Source organism: Harpia harpyja, chromosome 19 (genome assembly GCF_026419915.1).
Source record: "Harpia harpyja isolate bHarHar1 chromosome 19, bHarHar1 primary haplotype, whole genome shotgun sequence".
Classification (NCBI taxonomy): domain Eukaryota; kingdom Metazoa; phylum Chordata; class Aves; order Accipitriformes; family Accipitridae; genus Harpia; species Harpia harpyja.
The window spans coordinates 21,136,113-21,152,185 of record NC_068958.1 but is presented as its reverse complement, the minus strand read 5'-3'; the positions used below and the strand labels follow the sequence as shown (position 1 = coordinate 21,152,185).

General features: G+C 56.3%; 1 protein-coding gene across 1 annotated transcript in view; it reads left to right on the top strand.

The window, feature by feature from the left end:
* Positions 1 to 3,137: 3,137 nt before the first annotated feature.
* Positions 3,138 to 16,073, top strand: part of LRRN2 (leucine rich repeat neuronal 2) — a 36,963-nt gene continuing 24,027 nt past the window's right edge. Inside the window, exon 1 of the mRNA XM_052815148.1 lies at positions 3,138 to 3,465. The gene's annotated coding sequence lies outside the window, so the exon portion shown is untranslated. The remainder of the gene's footprint in view (positions 3,466 to 16,073) is intronic.

Genomic DNA, 16,073 nt, shown 5'->3' with positions numbered 1-16,073 from the left:
CAAATCTACTGCTTCTCTATAAGAGTGCCTTGGAGCTGCTCCCTATGGAGCTAATATTGTGTCTTAAGGGATAAGAAGGGGGATGTGAAGCTCCTTACAACCCTACATGTGTAATGGGCTATAGGTAAAAAATCATCCGGAGACTGCAAGCTGCTTCTCCAGCAAGAAAAGTTTTTAACCCCTTGCACCAGGGGAATATGTTCCAGGTGACTTGAAGTGCAGAAGAGGCATGAGAACTGCTGAAGCAGCAGAGAAAATAAATTAGTGCCATCTCGGCTAAAATCCCACACAATTAAAACCTGGATCAGGCTGTACTCATCTGCCTGAAGATAGCATCTTGAGAGTGACATGCATTAGTCATCATCTGCAGCAAGCTGGCTTAGCGCACGGGAGGAGCCTGTTTACGAGCAAGGTGTTAGACAGAGAAGGCTCCAGGCCACCCGGGGCCAGCTTCTCCCTCCCCGGCAGCGTGCCGCCTGTGTCTGGAGCAGGGGGAAATGCCTGTCTCCATCTCCTTCCCTCGCTTGCAGTGGAGGCAGCTCAGGCTGACTGTAAATGTTTACGGAAACGCTTCTCCTCCTGCGCCTAAAGCATGTGGGGGAACGCTGCCAACATGGGCCAGCATCTCTCCCCTCTGTGAGGCAGTAAATGTCCCGTGTCACCAGGAGTGAGGTGACATTAGTGTCCCCATCCTGCAAATGGGAAGGGGGTCATTGAGTAAGGGACCCGCCTGAGGCCGAGCAGGGAGTCTGCGACAGAGGAGGAGAAACTCAATTAGTCTTAAGACCAAACAAGCACCTTTGAACTCCCTGTAGCTGGAATGAGAAGTGATTAAATGACCTGGGCTTAACGGTGCTATACAAGCTTCCACCAAACCTTGGATGAAAGCCCTGTGCAGTTCGTCTGGGTTCAGCTGTTTCTATGGAGTTTGTTTGTCGGTCCAGCCCTGAGTGAGGTCTCTGCAGTGCCGGCTGCTCCAGTCGATAGTGCTCTGGCAGCTGGGGAGGGAGCTGCTGCTGCCCCATCTCCTCCAGGTCCATGTTTAGGGGCAATGGGTGCCCTAAAAGAGGTCCCCAGGAGCTGCAGGGTGTTGCAGAGGGACCCAGCGAAGTGCAGGAGCATCCACCCGTGGCCACATCGCCAGGGCAGGCAAAGCTTTCCCTGTTCCTCCCCGAGCTGAAGCCAGCCCTCCGGCAGCGCCGTGTAGCTGAGCCACCAGATTGAGCCCTGGGGCAGACAGGTCAAGAGCCACCATCAAGTTCTGAGTGATTACATGGGCCTTCAGGAGCAGCAGACTGCTCTGTGCAGCAGCCTGGGCTGGGCTTAAGATGCCTCCTGCACCGTGGAAAGTGCAAGGCAACTCTTCCCTCTCGCTCACAGCAATCTGTGTGTGCTATGTTGCAGGCGCACAAGGATGCAGCACTGGGGCTGGGCACCGAATGGTTTGCAGTGCCTTGGGGTGGCCAGCTGCCTGCTCAGCCCCTGTGCCTTGAGTTCAGCAGGAGGGGAGGGTGCGAGGCGCTTGCCCTGCCAGCCCCACAGCACAGCGGGGGTTGCAAACCAGAAGCAATCCCAGCCCCTCTTCCCTCTAAGTACCCACTGTCCTGGCGGCAGCAGCAGCAGGACGTGGGCATCGGCACAAAGACCATCTGGAAGGGCTTCTCCAGCTGACTGGGAGCTCCATAGTCTCACGAGAGAAGTGGCTTTCATAGGATGCTTATGGGGGTTTTGCAAAATGAAGGGGCATGGCCCTGCATGCCCCAGTACTTGGCTAAGGCCTCACATTTCACCCCTTGCTATTTGAAAAGCCATGAGGAGACCTTCCAGCTGAGACCCCTCTTTGACTCTCAGTTTATGCCGCAAAGCATTTAAGTGAGGCTAACATTAAGCATGTGTTCCCATTAAGTATCTGCATAAATGCTTTGCTGAATGGGGGCCAACATGCCAGAACATCACCCATTTGGTTTGGGCACATGGGCAGGGATTTTATGTTATTGAAGTCCTGCCAATTAAATCAGGTCACTCCAATCTCTCCTCTTCTGCCTCTCTGGCTCTCTCGCCTGTGTGCGCGTCTGTTCTCCATCCCTGCGGTCCAGCCCACCGCTCCAGGCAAATGCTCTGGGAATGAGCCAGACCCCCAGCTCGGCTCATGCTCCTGAGCATGAAATCGGGATTCAATGGCCACTGTCACTCCTGGGCCGTGTGGCATCTGCAGGGCTCTGACAGCCGCTGGATGGGGCTGGGAAAAGCAGTTCTGGGGAGTGACTGCTGGAAAGCAAACAAAAGCTGGGGTTGCTCTGCTGCACCCACCCCAAATCCTGCCTTTGTCAGAGCCCCACGACTGTGCCTGACTGAGACACTTCTCCCTGCGTTGCCTTGGGTGCAAGCATGGATGGAGTATCCATCCCTCACCTCTTAAGATGGGTGACAGGCAACCGGGACCCCAGATCTTTCCATCTGAGACACAGCAAAGCAGAAGGCAGCTTTCCCTCAGTGTTTTTCAAGGTTAAGAGTCTCGGAGCGTCCCTTTCCAGGGGAGGAGAGCCACCGGCAGCATGTCTTGCTCAGGAACCCAGCCCCCCCGAGGTGCTGCAAAACCCCATGGGGCATCTGCGCTGTCACCCTGGGCACACTGGGGATGGGGTAGGTGCAAGGAACTCCCGGGACCACACGCAGCCAGGTCTTTCCAAAGGCAAAGAAAGCCCTTTGGGTGCCGGTGAGCAGGAGGGGATTTGGGCCACAAGTCCACCCCGTCGTGTCTCCCGCTTCCCTCGTAACGTGGGGCCACGCAGTGCTGTGGGAGAACCCCCCCCGGGCTCGGTGACCCCAGCCCGTGGGGAGCGGACCCCGGTGCCGCAGCGGGCTCAGCTGCAGCGGGAGCAGGATGCGCTGCGGATCCCGAGGGGTGCGAGCAATCGGCTCAGCCTTTGCAGGAGCTTTTTCTATCTGGTCCTTGGGAGCATCACCCCAAGGGGCTGGGGGTGCCGGGGCTGGCCCCTCGGGTGCTCAGCAGAGCCGCAGGAGTTAAGCACGCAGCCGGCAGGAGCTGATTCAGGTGGGTGGCACGTTGTGGCGACAAGACTGGAGTGAGGAGGAGGACTGGGAAAGGGAGGGGAGAAGAGAGGAGGAGGAGGAGGAGGAGGGAGCGTTTGCAGGCAGCGGGGAGCGGCGAGTGTGCGGCTGCAAAGGAGCGGTGCGAGGGAAGGATGAAGGTCTCTCCCCGCTGCCTCCAGACCAGGCGCTGAGGGCGAGCGTTGGGGCAGCGTGGCAGGGGGTGGCCTGCTGTCCCTGTCCCCCCACCCCCAAAGGGACAAGGACGGACCCCCCAGCTTTGGCAGGTCCAACGCAACCCCGGCCCTTTGTCTGCCGACGGGGGCTCTGCCCGAGCCAGATGTGCGGGCAGCTGTGGTGGGGAGCAGGCAGGCGGATGACAGCAACGTTGGGAGACGGGAGGAGAGTCCAAGGGTAAGTTGGGCTCCAGCCCCGTTAACCGTATTGTCGGTCGGTTGTGACTTTGGAGGGGGGCTTCTGTGCCTGGGGGCTCTGCAACACAGAGCTGGCTGTTCGGCAGTTTGTTTGGGTATTTTTTTCCTTTCCTTCCAGAGCTTTGCTTTTGCTCATCTCTGGCACGGAGGTTAAATGGTGTATTTGAAAATAAAAGAAAGAAAAGCAGGTGAAAATAGGAAATGCACACAGCGTCGGTGCCTTGCCAGTGTGTGGTCCAGGAGGGAGCAAGGGGTGCGTGAGGCAGGAAACCTCCTTTCCCTCCGCACTGACGGCGGGAGCTGGATTCCCGGTCCTGGAAACTCCTCTGGGATCGAGTCCATCCTCACCCAGGCACCGATGGGAATGTGGGGTAACCGTGGCAAACCCTGTGGCGATGCGCTGGGGATGGTGCTGCTGAGACTGAAATCCAGCCTTGCACAGGGATGCTGGCAGGATGCGATCCAGCCAGGAGCAGCGCTTTCAATGCATTAACTCCTCTGTGCCTGAGCTCCAATGAAAATGTTAAAGGAGTGAAGTTAGGTATAGAAAAGAGGCCGTGATAAATAAACCAGCCTGGTCCGTTGGTCTCCCTCCCTCATTCTCAACCCACCTTTGCCTGCCGGCACCAGGCTCAGCCCACCCACGGGAGAGGACAGGCTGCCCACGGGGTGGCAGGCAAAAGGTGATGCCAAAGCAAACCCTGGGAGCAGCCGCCCTGAGCCCTGGGCCCGTAGTGTCATTTTAATGATTTCTGTGCTGGTTCTGTGTTTACCTCAACCCTTCCTAACCCTGCTCCTCTATGCATGCGCTTCCCCGACGCAGCTACACAGGACATGCACCCACCCGCAATCTCTGTGCTTGTTCCTCTGTGCAAAGCAGCCGTCCCCTCCCGCAGCCGTGGGGTGCGTGGCTGTGCCCTGCCAGCCTGGGGAGCGATGGGGACCGGGGCACCCCGGGGGTCTGTGTGCGGGGAGGGACCCGCTGCAGGGACCCTTGCACTCGTCTGTTCTGACCCAGTCCTGGAAGGTGCTTGGGGCTGGGAGGGACCCCATGGCTCCGCACACCGGGCCCTCCCCACCTCCTCTTGCTTTCTGCCAGAGCCTGAAAAAAGGGATTTGAGAGATCTCAGCAATCCCCCTTTCTCCCATGAGTGAGGAGGGGGCAAAGCCCTTTGCCCCCCAGAGCTTGTCCCAGTCTGACAGTGGGACCCTGGAGGGGAGGAGGGGATGCTCAGGGCTGGGCACTGCGGGGTGGGAAAAGCACCCTTGGAGCAGTGTTCCCAGGGAGGCTTTTGCTGGAAGTTGCAAGTGGGTGCTGCCATTACCTCTGGGTATGAGGATCTGGTTCCTCAAGCCATGATCTAACAAGGCTGGGAGGTCAGAAGCTACGCACTGATGCTGCCTGTCTCCCCCCGCCTCGGTTTGCTGTGCTGGTGCTGAGCCAGGACCCATTGCTTTGAGGATGAGCAGCCCCGATCCCGCAGCCTGGATGCAGGCAGAGCTCGTAGCAAGACTGGGAAGCAAATGTCTCATTTCTGTCTCTCAAAGCCTGACCGCGGTGCAGCCATAGGGTGATGGGATGTGGCTCAGTGCAAGTTTCCCAGAGCGTTGACTGCTCCCTGCCATGGGGCTTCCCCTCTTGCAGGCGTCTGTCGGTCCCTGGGACCGCTTGGGATATGGGGCACTGTCATCCAGCTCCCGCCCTGGCTCCCCACGGCAGAGGACTCTGGTCCTGCTGGCCCAGCTTCTTTGCTGGGGACACGGCTCTTCCCAGCGCTCCTGGCCCTCCTTTTCCCAGTGCAGAGCCAGCGCTGAGTGCCGTTACCCCAGCACCCTGGGTCCTCTCTGTGGGCAGTGGGAGCTGGTTTGGCACCCAGCTGGTGCTGGCATAAGTGGCTGTGCAGAGCAGGGCTGAGGGCCAAATCTGGGGACAATTCTCTGCTCCTCAGCCATTTCAAACCCTTTCCTTTGGGTGGGACCTTTTTTATCTTCTGCAATATAAAACAAGGAGCTCAGCATCAGCTGCTGGGGCTGAGCTGTGTCAGCACCCCTCACAGAGCCTGCAAAGTCCCTCTGGTGCAGGGGATGGGGGGGTGAGTTAGGCAGGACCCTGACCAAACCCATCCCACCTCTCTAGGGGTATCAGAGCATCTGGAAATCACTTTCCCCACAGCACTGCATATTAAGCTGCATAATTACCTCTCCGGGGAGCCAGGGCAGCCCCTCTGTTCACAGCCCTTCAAAGGAGGTGCCGTGGAGGCTCCGATTCCCAACACGGAGCAGAGCTTCAGCTGCTCTAACCAGACGCGGCTCCTGCTTCGAAGAGCCATGCTGGCTCACAGCAGCAGAGGGTTTGTTCCCGTTCCTTGCTGTAGCTGCTCACTGCCATTTAGGGAGGTGATCCTAAATTCCCCAGCTAGGAGAGGGATGGAGGATGCTAGGAAGGTCCAGAGCTCGGTCCAGGTGGGCACCTGAAAGGCTGGGAACTTCACTACGCTACCGGCACCTCTCCAAATGCAGGGAAGTCCAAACACAGGACCCTCTCCCTTTCTTTGTTCCCAGCAGATGATGTATCTCCTAAATCACCTTCATGGTAGACCCTGGTCACTAACGCCTCTTCCCTTCTGTCCTAAAAACTACCCGTAGGATAGCATTCCTTTTGGCACGCGGCTGATTTCCTAAAGAGCAGAGATGCTAGCCCAGGGCCCGTGTGATCCCCTCCTTGCACACAGAAACTTGCCACCACCGTCCCTTCTCGCTCTCACATCCTTTTTGCCAGCAAACACGCCGAGGGGCTGTTTCGCTGCCCTCCGCCGAAGATGAGGTGTGAGGCCCCTGGCACTGACTGATAGTCCTTCTTCCTCCGCTCGGCACGCGTGGGAGGTACGCGTGACTTTGGTTCTCCTCCTGGAAATGAAATTGTTGTTCCCAGGGGAAATGCCCTCTCCTGTGCTCTGCATCGAAAGCTGCAGCTCTTCCCAGCCCTGGCTGGGAAAAGCCACAAGAAGGAGAATTACAGCTGCTGCCGAGCACAGAGTGCTGTCTGCTGCTTGCTGGGAGTACATCAGGAAAAACATTAAAATTAGATGAGTTCAAAACTTCTTAAGAAGGGAGATGGTCTCTGTCGATAAGGCTCTGCGCTGGGACTTTGGGTTTGAGTTTAGGGTTTGGTCATTGATGCTTTTGAGTCGTGAGCTCCTCGTGGAGCCCAGGGCAACCCCCCTTGCCCTCCTGCTGGACCAGCCCACGACCATGCCCTGGCCACCCTGGACTTTTGCACACCAGTCCCCACGCGTGTCCCTTCCAGCACCCTTCCTGTGCCGGACTGGGGCAGCTGCTGAAATGCCCAACACCGTTCCAGGACATCACCCAGCTCATAGGCGGTGAAATATATGTGCAGGTTTAGCGGTTGTTGACGGCAGTGAGTATTTTGTGATAAATATATTTATAGCAGGTTTTGTAAAAGGCTGTTCCAATGGGTGGGTTTTAGGAAGGCAATAAATGGCTGAGAAAATTGCTCCGGTTACACCTCGGAGCAGGGGGATGGCAGCCCCAGCACTCCTTGCCTTCCCCCCTTCCATACCCCCCGGCAGCGGTGAGCGCTCGGGGCTCCATGCTGTGGGAAATGGGGTCCCACAAATTACACCAGCCCAGTCAGGGAGCGATGGGGGCCTGAGTAACCCCCGTGCCCCCTCAAAACGGCTGGAGTCCTCACAGTGGGTGCTCCCCGGGAACTGTTTGCAAACACGCTGCAGAGCAGGAATTATGTGTTGGCTCTGTTTGGCATGTAATTCTGAATAACAAATAAATATGGGAAAATTGGGATCCGTTCCCAGACAATTCACAAAGGGCTTAATTGGGACTTAAGTGGTGCCTAAGTCTTGTGCTGGCTCTCTGCACTGGGGTGCTTTTCACCCAGACAGGGAAAAGAGACAAACTTAGTCAATAAATTACTTGTGATAAATTATTCACCAACCCTACTCAGAATTAATGCCAGCTTCCCCCTCCAGTAGCTTATAAATGCTCTGATATCTCCTGACCCTATCCAGGCTCCAGAGCTACCCATCAGCTTTAAAAGCCTATCCCAGGCGCTATTATAAAACCATATTTTGTGGCATTTATAACCAGTCATAAAAAAATCACTCCAAGATTAAATGTGGCGTGTGAGGTCGGAGCGTGACCGGCTTTGTCCTTCCTGTTGACCAAAGCTGAGTCGAGTCTGTTTTCAGGTTCAAGCTGAGAAAATTGTTTTGCATGAAGACAGGCCACTGTGCTTCTGTGAGACTTAATAACGCTTGCTTTGAATTTAAAAGCCTTCATCAGTAAGGAATTTGTAATCAGCATAAAAGGGGTTTTGCATTTTAACCAGCCTTTCCCAAAGGCAGAGATGAACTAACTCCAGCTCTCTCGTTTTGGGGAAGAAAGCATCTTTGCCCCAAAGCCCAGGAAAGCTCCTCTCCCTACTCTGTCCTGTGTCCCAGCAGGACCATGTGGCTAGAGATCAACAGCCTGGAAATATACAGGGGGAAAAAAAAAGAAAAAAGAAAAAATACAAGTATCTGGTCACCTGAAAAGGAAAAAATGTTTTTTTTCCTATTTGTGAAACATTAAAAAATGAACCAATTTGGTTTGTGCTGGAATAAGCATTTCAATTGGGTGTCTGTCACTCGTTCATAGTATGATTATTAAATTTAATTCAATGGTTTGGTTGTTCAAACCACTGTTTGGCAACGCATAATCAAAGCCGCTTGCTTGACTTGAAAAGCCCATTTAGACTTTAGACACATTGGCCCAAAAAAGGGTCTGCAGCGTTTGATCCAAATTTGCAAATTGCTGCGGTTGATCAGAAGCTGCATTTTTCAGCAAAGGCTTTTATTCCCATGGAAAATTCTGCCGAGTCCTCTTTCTGAGTCACTTTTCCTAACTCCTACGTGCTGCCGCTGCTGCTCGAAGCCAACGATGGAGCCGGGCGGGCTGTCCCAAAGCCCGTGCTGGCGGAGGGCTGGCTCTGTGCAGTGCTGTGCAGATCCAACTCGCCAGCAGCGAGACGCAGCTCACGCAGTCGGGGAGTCCTCTAGGTCCCGATGTGCAGCAGGATTCATCCCTGCATCCAACATTTGAAAGGTGCGGGACCAGGGGCGGCTCCATCGTGATGCTGCTGGGTTTGAGGGCTGCCCTGACACCCGTCTGTCGCCAGCGCCCGAGTCCTGCTCTGCGCTGAAATCGCCTGTTGTTCTTTGCTTTTCAGGAAGCTATTGTTAAATAAGACAAAAGGGATTTCAGCAATACTCTCCAGCTAGCTTTATGGCTTTTTAATATTTTGTCGATTCCCTCTTTGCTGGCTAAACCCTCCCAGGAAGCCACAGACGTACCCCCCTCGTCCTCCCTTCCTTGGCCACTGTTGTCCTCCCTGGCTTGGCACACACATGTATTTTCCCTGTTTTGCTCAGGTTTTAAGGGAAGTTAAATGAACAGGGCTGTTTACATCTGAAAGCCATCACTTATCATGCCAAAATCTCTGCTCGCAGGCTGGCAGCGGCAGGAGTGCTGCAGCTCTGCAGCGCGGGGGCCGCAGGGAGCCGGGGGCTCGCACCGAGCGGCAGGGCAGCCTGATGTTGTATTTTGCTTTGGCTTATATTTTTAAGGGTGCGGAGTGGGGATGGAGGGGGGAGAGCAACGTGCTGCCAAAGTCGTTTTCTCCTGGGAAATCGCGGGTGTGCCGGGAAGGGGAAGGTGTGATGTGCTACGGCTTCATGGAGCAGCCGCTCCCGGCACACGGCATCCCGCTCCCGCTCAGCCGGGGCGGCCGGACCCCGGCTCTGCTCCGGTGGGGGCTGCTGCCAGGCAGAGCTGGGTGCAGCTCCATCCACCCTGCGTAAGGTTTGGTGCCATCTTATTTTTCCTGGTGTCCTTGGTGCAGACGGTCTCCTTGGGCAGCGCCTGTAAATAATAGAGTTGCAGAGCTGAGTGGATTTAAAAACCACGGCGGGGGGGAAGTTTGCAGCCAGAGGCAACGGAGAGGGTTGATGTGGCTCCTGTCTCCACCGGGCTGAATCTTCCCTTTGCACGGATTGCAGAAGGGGTGAAGGCAGGGGGTCACCCCGCTGTGCTGGGGGCCAGGCAGCCCCTTGCCCCCCTCCTGCCCTCGGGGCTGCCTGTGGCCAGGCAATCTCCCCCTCTACCCCATGCTGCTGCAGAATTGCCCCGCGGTGCAGCTCCCCGATCTCCGCAGGAGCCTGGGATGACTAAGAGGCGATGAGCCACTCATTGAAACTCAGAAGAGATCTAATTCTGTGAATAAACCTTAAAAAAAAAAAAAAAAAAAAAGATAAAAAAATCCCCGGGGGGAGACGATGTTTGTGAATTAAAGACAAAGTGGGTGACATTTCCGCCAGCCATGTGCAGCTGCGGCATGGAGAGGGGGGACGTGCGTGGAGCCACCGAGGGCTGTAATTCCCGGCCATGGTGGGAGAGCGGCAACTCCTCACGCTCTGCCTGTGCTCGGCGGACTCACGCCAGGCGATACGGTGGCTCAGCGATTGCCAGGAGCCTTGTTTCATCGGGCGACAGCCAGCCCTCGTGGCATGCTCCATGCGAGGAGGACAGGAACCAGATTTTCCTCTTGCACAGCAGCCCTGGAAACCAGGGGCTTTGCAATTGGCACGAGGGGGACGAGTGAAGGAGCAGCTGGGATGCACCTTGGATCCTTCGTGCTCTTCCTTCCTGCAGCCCCTCCAGGACACACGGGACATCAGGGTCACTTCTCAGCTCAAAACCTTCCAGCTCCAGCCCAGCATCCTCCCAACTCAGTAACGCCAGCAGCCGGGTCACCCTGGCTCATCACAGTCTTGCTCCTACGGGCTAATTCCCTCTCTGCTAGCAATTCCCTTCGCCTCTCCTCTGCCCCCAGGCTCCCAGCAGTCAGTTAGATGATTTTATTTAAAATAAACTGGAAGTGGATTTTGCCAAGAATAAGCACAATTCCTCACCCGTGAAGGGTTATTCCATCCCCTTCAGTTTGAGGAGGGACCTTTATCAGCCACCGAGTGCCCCGAGGTTTGGCCACAGGCAGGGCAGTGCCCGCCGGCATGAGGCGCACGGACCCCAAAGTAGAAAACATGGAGAAGTGAAGACGGAGTTTCGGTTTGTCCCCAGCGGTTGGGTGCAGGGGGGGACGTGCAACCCCCTTAGTTTGTGATGGCAGAGTCAGCCCCGTGGTTCGTGAAGGACCAAGCACTCCCCATCCCATTGGAAACTACCTCTGTGGTCTCTGCTGGTGGCAAAGCTCCGCCGGTCCCCAGGGAGGGGCTCGGCACCCCCAAACCCCATAAGGGCAGTGCTGGTACAGCCACCCCCAACTCACTGAGCCCTTCCCGGCTGCGGTGGCTTCTTGGGACGTGGCACAGGGCTTTGCCTCCATCCCCACCGAGCTGCTCCGTGCCTGAGGAGGGGGTGAAGCAGCCCCAAAGTCGTGTCTGGCAGTTGCTATGGCAACCGTATATTTTTCTTATGATTCCTAATGACTTATTGGCATTTGCACTAATCTACGGCTTTTTTAGCTGCCGGAGGTTGACTCGTCTCCCCTCAGCCCCTAAGAGCAGGCGCATCCCACGTGGTTCCGGAGCCTGGACTGGGCTGGGAGGGCTGCCCTGGTGCTACTCCCTGCTCCAGGCACAGCATCCCCGGTGCTTCCCGGGGAGCGGCAGAGACCAGAGCCACCAGCCAGTCCTTTTTATAAGAGGCAGATGCTAAATCACAGCTTGTTTTTTCCCTGGCGAGGATGAGAGGAGTCTAGGAGGGCCGCAGGGTTTGGAAAGGAATGGCTGTCCCTGGGCAGAAGCCAGCCAGAGTGGAGAACAACAGCCCCGTGAGAAGCAAGAGGGGTCCCAGGCTGTGCAAACCCCCAAATTGGTGCAGAGTTTGATGGCATCCGAGATGTGACTTCAGTGTCGTATTTCCAGCCATGCTGGTCGGACACCTGAGGTTTTCCTCGGTGAAATCCAGCACAGAGAAAAAATCAATGCACTCTTTTTTAAATCCGTGTTTAATACCAAAAGTAATACCTTACCCAGATTTATTCAGCTGGATTAGATACTTCTTATCTGCTCATGAGCATCACTGAGCAGTTTGCAAGGCTGGAGCAATGCCCCAGGCAGGGCTGCCCGGCTCCCTGTGGCTGAAAGCAAGGCTTGGACCCGAGCATGGCCAGGGCTGGCTTTGCAAATGTTTGGAGGCTTTTTCAGAGATTTGGAGAGTCATTTTGCCTTCACCAGTTTCTGGCTGCTGAACCTGTACTTGGGCCCTGAGAGCAGTGCAGGGTTCTCAGCAGGTAAGCATGTGGCTCTGAGCTCTTCTGCCTAATTTCTTCAGAGGCAGAAGCCATGCAAGCCACCCACGTTGGTTTTTTTCCTGCAGAGAGGCTGCCGTGTGTGTTGCACGTGGGGAAACAACATGGAGGGTAAGCAGAGACTGGGGGGACAAAGTTACCGGCACAGCCAGGAAGAGCTTCACGTCCAACCCTTTAATGTCACCAATGTGCTCTTTCTGGTTGTCATGTCCTAATAAGCTGCTGAAATATTGGGTTTGCAATTACTGGCTTAACTCTGAGCAGTGCACTGAAGCTTAGATAAAATCATGGGAAGACTTGGGGGCTTTTAGGGTCAGTGACAAGCTGTTGTAGCGCAGGGGCAGGGGCTTGTTCACCTTGTCTGATGGGTCATCACCAGCCTGGATCTGCTCTTGTCCTTGCTTTTTATTGCTAGAACTTCCCTTCTCCTTGCCCTGTCCTGTGGCCACCGAGGCCGGCCATTGAATGCAGCAGAGCTGCGGCTGGCCGGTAGCACGGGGAAGGGAGAACCAAGCTAGCTGTCGCTGTCTCTGGGCATCTGCCAGCCCAGAGGGGTTTGGTAGGACCTCATGTCCTTATGGCATTGCCAGAGACATCATGGCAATAGAGCAGCAGCTCATCAGGATGCGGTCTATGGTGGAAAGCAGTGGGGGAGTCCGCAGGGCAGGCTCAGCCTCCTCCGGGAGCATCTTGCACCCCCGCAGACACTGCTGAGATGCTCTTTTGTGTCACTCTGTGGGGTCGTCAAGCCCTCAGAAGGTGTTTTGTAACTCCAGCCCTCTATTGCAGCCACACGGCCCAAGGAGGCCAGAATGTGCCAGCAAGATAACAGGGAGAGACTTCCCCGTAATTAGAAATTAGCCTGATTTCACGGCACTTACAAGCAGCTGCATTGCCATCCTGACCTTTCTTCTGCTGAAGATCAAAGGGAGCAGGGCTGGGCTCCAGCCGTGGCTGGTCTCGCCCAGCTTTGCATGCATGATGCGACCCCGTTCCGTTGCCCGTCTGCTGATGCTGAAGTCACCTGCCCATCAGTTTGCTGGCACTGAGCCCTGCCTGCGCCCCTGCCCAGGCCAGCCACCGTGGCATGGGTGGCCAGCTGTCCCTGCGAGCTCCTGGCTCCCTTCGCTCCTGGAAGAGCAGTTTAATCCATGAATAAAGAGACAAATAAGGTGGAGATGGCAAGGGACCAGCTGAGCCCCCAGTACAACGATGGCCGAGCGAGGTCCCTGGTTCCCTGGCCCTCGTCTCTTCCCTTGGTGTTGTCTGTGCAATGTTCCCTGCCTGCAGCAATGCTGCTTAGCCGAAGAAATATTGCTTCCAACAACAGACACCTCTAGAGAAATAACAGGAGACATCCCATCATGGTTTAGATTTTAATTACACTCAGGAATTCTCTCCTTTTTTTAAGCTTTGTTTAATAACCCGTTCCTCCCCACACGCCCCTCCCCTGCTGACAAAAGTTTAAAGAGCCTCGATTTATCCCTCTGAAGGGACTAACATCAAAACACTGCAGTGGCAGAACGTTTCTTCCTAAAATATCCCAGGGGGACGTACTGGAGCAGCCTCTGGCCATTCTCAGGCTCTGGACCAGGACAGGACCACCGCAGCTGGGGGCTGTGCAGGCGCCGGGCAGCCCCTCGGTCTGCACCCGATCCGGCACCCCGGGCTGCCGTGAGCCACCTTCACCAGTGTTTTCACTGTCTCGCTGGGACTTGATACCTTATTCCAGGCACCTGGGGGTTTTTGGCCCAACAGAAGGACACGGAGGTGCCCTCCCCAAGCGACAGCCCTGGTCTCTGTCCCCTTTGGAGCCTGTAGCTCAGATTGACTTCACGGCTGGTTTGCAGACTGCCACGTGGGTAGCAGAGCTCAAAAGCCTTTGACATTGCCTGGAGCATCCCCCCTCTCAAAGGATGCTGCCCTTGGCCTCGGTGTGGGTAGAGGAAGGGAGGGAGGTTTGAGGGGGCTGCTCTGCAAACGAGCCAGCCTTAATGGTCACCACCCCCCCTCCGACCCCAGCCCTCCGGCTGAGCCGAGGGGTATCGATCGTTCCTGTTTGCAAGCCGATCTGCTGGGGAAGGTCACTCGGGCTGATGCAGCATAGGCAGTATCTGCAGTCGTGCTGCCCGGACAGCGGTTACCCTGGCCATCGGTCTGCTGGTTTTAGGGCCCGAGGTGTCCACGGGCTGGGCTGGGGACCAAGCCTTTGTGCTGGATGGGATGGGGACCCTGGGGTGTCTGAGCAGCCAGGAGCAACACAGAGAGATGGACACTTTCCTCTGGGCTTTAACATCTCTGGAGAGGAAGGTTCAAACAGCCTCTGCCTGCCTGCTGCAGCTCTAGGCATGCTACTTGTTTGTTTGATTAGAGAGATGAGGAAATAAATGGAAGCGATATGAGCATCCCTCTTCATTCCCAGCTCCTATGCAGTACTGGCTTGATTTTTCAAAAGAACTCAGTGTCCAGAGCTTCAGAGCTGTCTGCATCATTTAGACAGGCACATGGGAGATGAGCCCTTTGAAAATCTTGTCCCAAATGGTTAACAAGGAACCGTTCTTCCCTGCAGGCCGGCGGCATTTTCTCCCACCGTAACGATATGTGGGGTCTTTCCCTGTGTCTGCAATGTACAACAGAGGGAAATAATATGTCACAGAAATATATATCATAATTTCCTGGCATGCACCTGTCTCTCCAGCACACACACTGCTGCAAGGCACAAACACACACTTGTGCGGATTATGAGCTACTATTGCTGTCATGTTGTCGCAGCTCAACAGGCATGTACAGCCACAGGAGTTATCACATCCCAGTGCCCGGCTGCTGTCAGCCCCTGGCAGCCACCGTGCTCCTCGCTCCGTGCCGTGCCGACAGCCTCCCCCAGGCTGTGGGAGCTGCGGGAGCCGTTTGTGTCTCAAAGCTGCCTGGGGGAAAAGACCCCCCACAACCCACAGGGACCCAGCGCGGAGCATCTTTGCAGGGAGAGGAGCTGCAGTCTGTGGGAGATGCTTTAGACTTGCATTGCTGGTCGTGCCAGGGTGGCACTGGGCTTGCAGAGATGCCAAGCTGGCTGCTGCTCTCCCTGCCTGGCCCTTCAGCCTGCCTGCTGCTGAGAGAGCGCGGGCAGCAGCAGGGCTGTGACGGTGGTAACGCGGGAGGGAAATCAAGCTGAGCTGTCCCCTGCTACCAGAGAGACATGCACGAACCTCACAGCTAATTAGCAGCCTGGAGAGATGGAGAAGGAAAAGGTCCCTCCACCAGGGCACTGCCTGATGGAGAGGGGACTGCGAAGGGCCCAGCTGCGCATCGCGACGGATGCCTTCCCACAGGAGAGCCCGCGCCACGCTCCAACCTGCATCCCCCGGGACACGGGGCTGATGTGAGCCCTGGCTCTGCAGCCCCCGGCAGAGAGCCGGCTCCCACGCAGCGAGCGCTGTGGCCGGGGAGCCTGCCAGAAACCCAGGGGGTGGGAGAGCCAGAGCGAAGGCAGAAGCTGGAGGTCTCTGTTTCCGCTGAAATCTGGCACCTTCCCCCTCTCTGGCAGCCCCATTAGAAGCTATAATTATATCTGAGCGTTCACAACACCCTTTCCCGAGCACCCTGGGGATAAAAATCAAGAAGGATGCTCCGAAGGGGTAGGTTTGATTGATGGGAGCTGGGCTTGACACACCATGCTCATCACTGGAACGATGATGGAGCAGTGACGGCTGGAGCGTTCGCAAGCCCCAGCACGAAGGGAGCTCCCTCCCCGGCTGGGAGGGCAGGGAGGGAGGTTTGCAGGCAAGTCCACCGTGCCACCACGCAGGGCAAGGACGGCGGGTGCTCCCGTTGTGGAGGCGGCAGGTCCCAGTGCTGCCATCCCATACGGCCAGGCGCTCAGGTCCTTCGCGCAGGGGTGGACCCCCGGGAGCTCTGCTCCGTTCCAGGCGCTAAAGCCAGAGGCAGTGAGGAGCTTTGGGGGTCTGCCAGCCCCCTGGGGCTCCGCAGCCTGCAGGACATCATCCCCAGGGCTGGCTGGAGAGCCGGCGGCATCGCCGGCAGGAGCTTCACTTCTTCGGCAGGGTTCAAAGCCAACCCACCTGGGACTGCGAACAATTAATTTTCCCAATCTGCACAACGATCAGCTTCTGAGGCGAACAATTAGCCGGTCACAAATTGTAATTGTCATCTCACTTCTGATTTTAATTTGGCCTAATGAAGGCTAAGTGATTCCGTCTCGCTCCTCCTCCCCCGGCCCCACG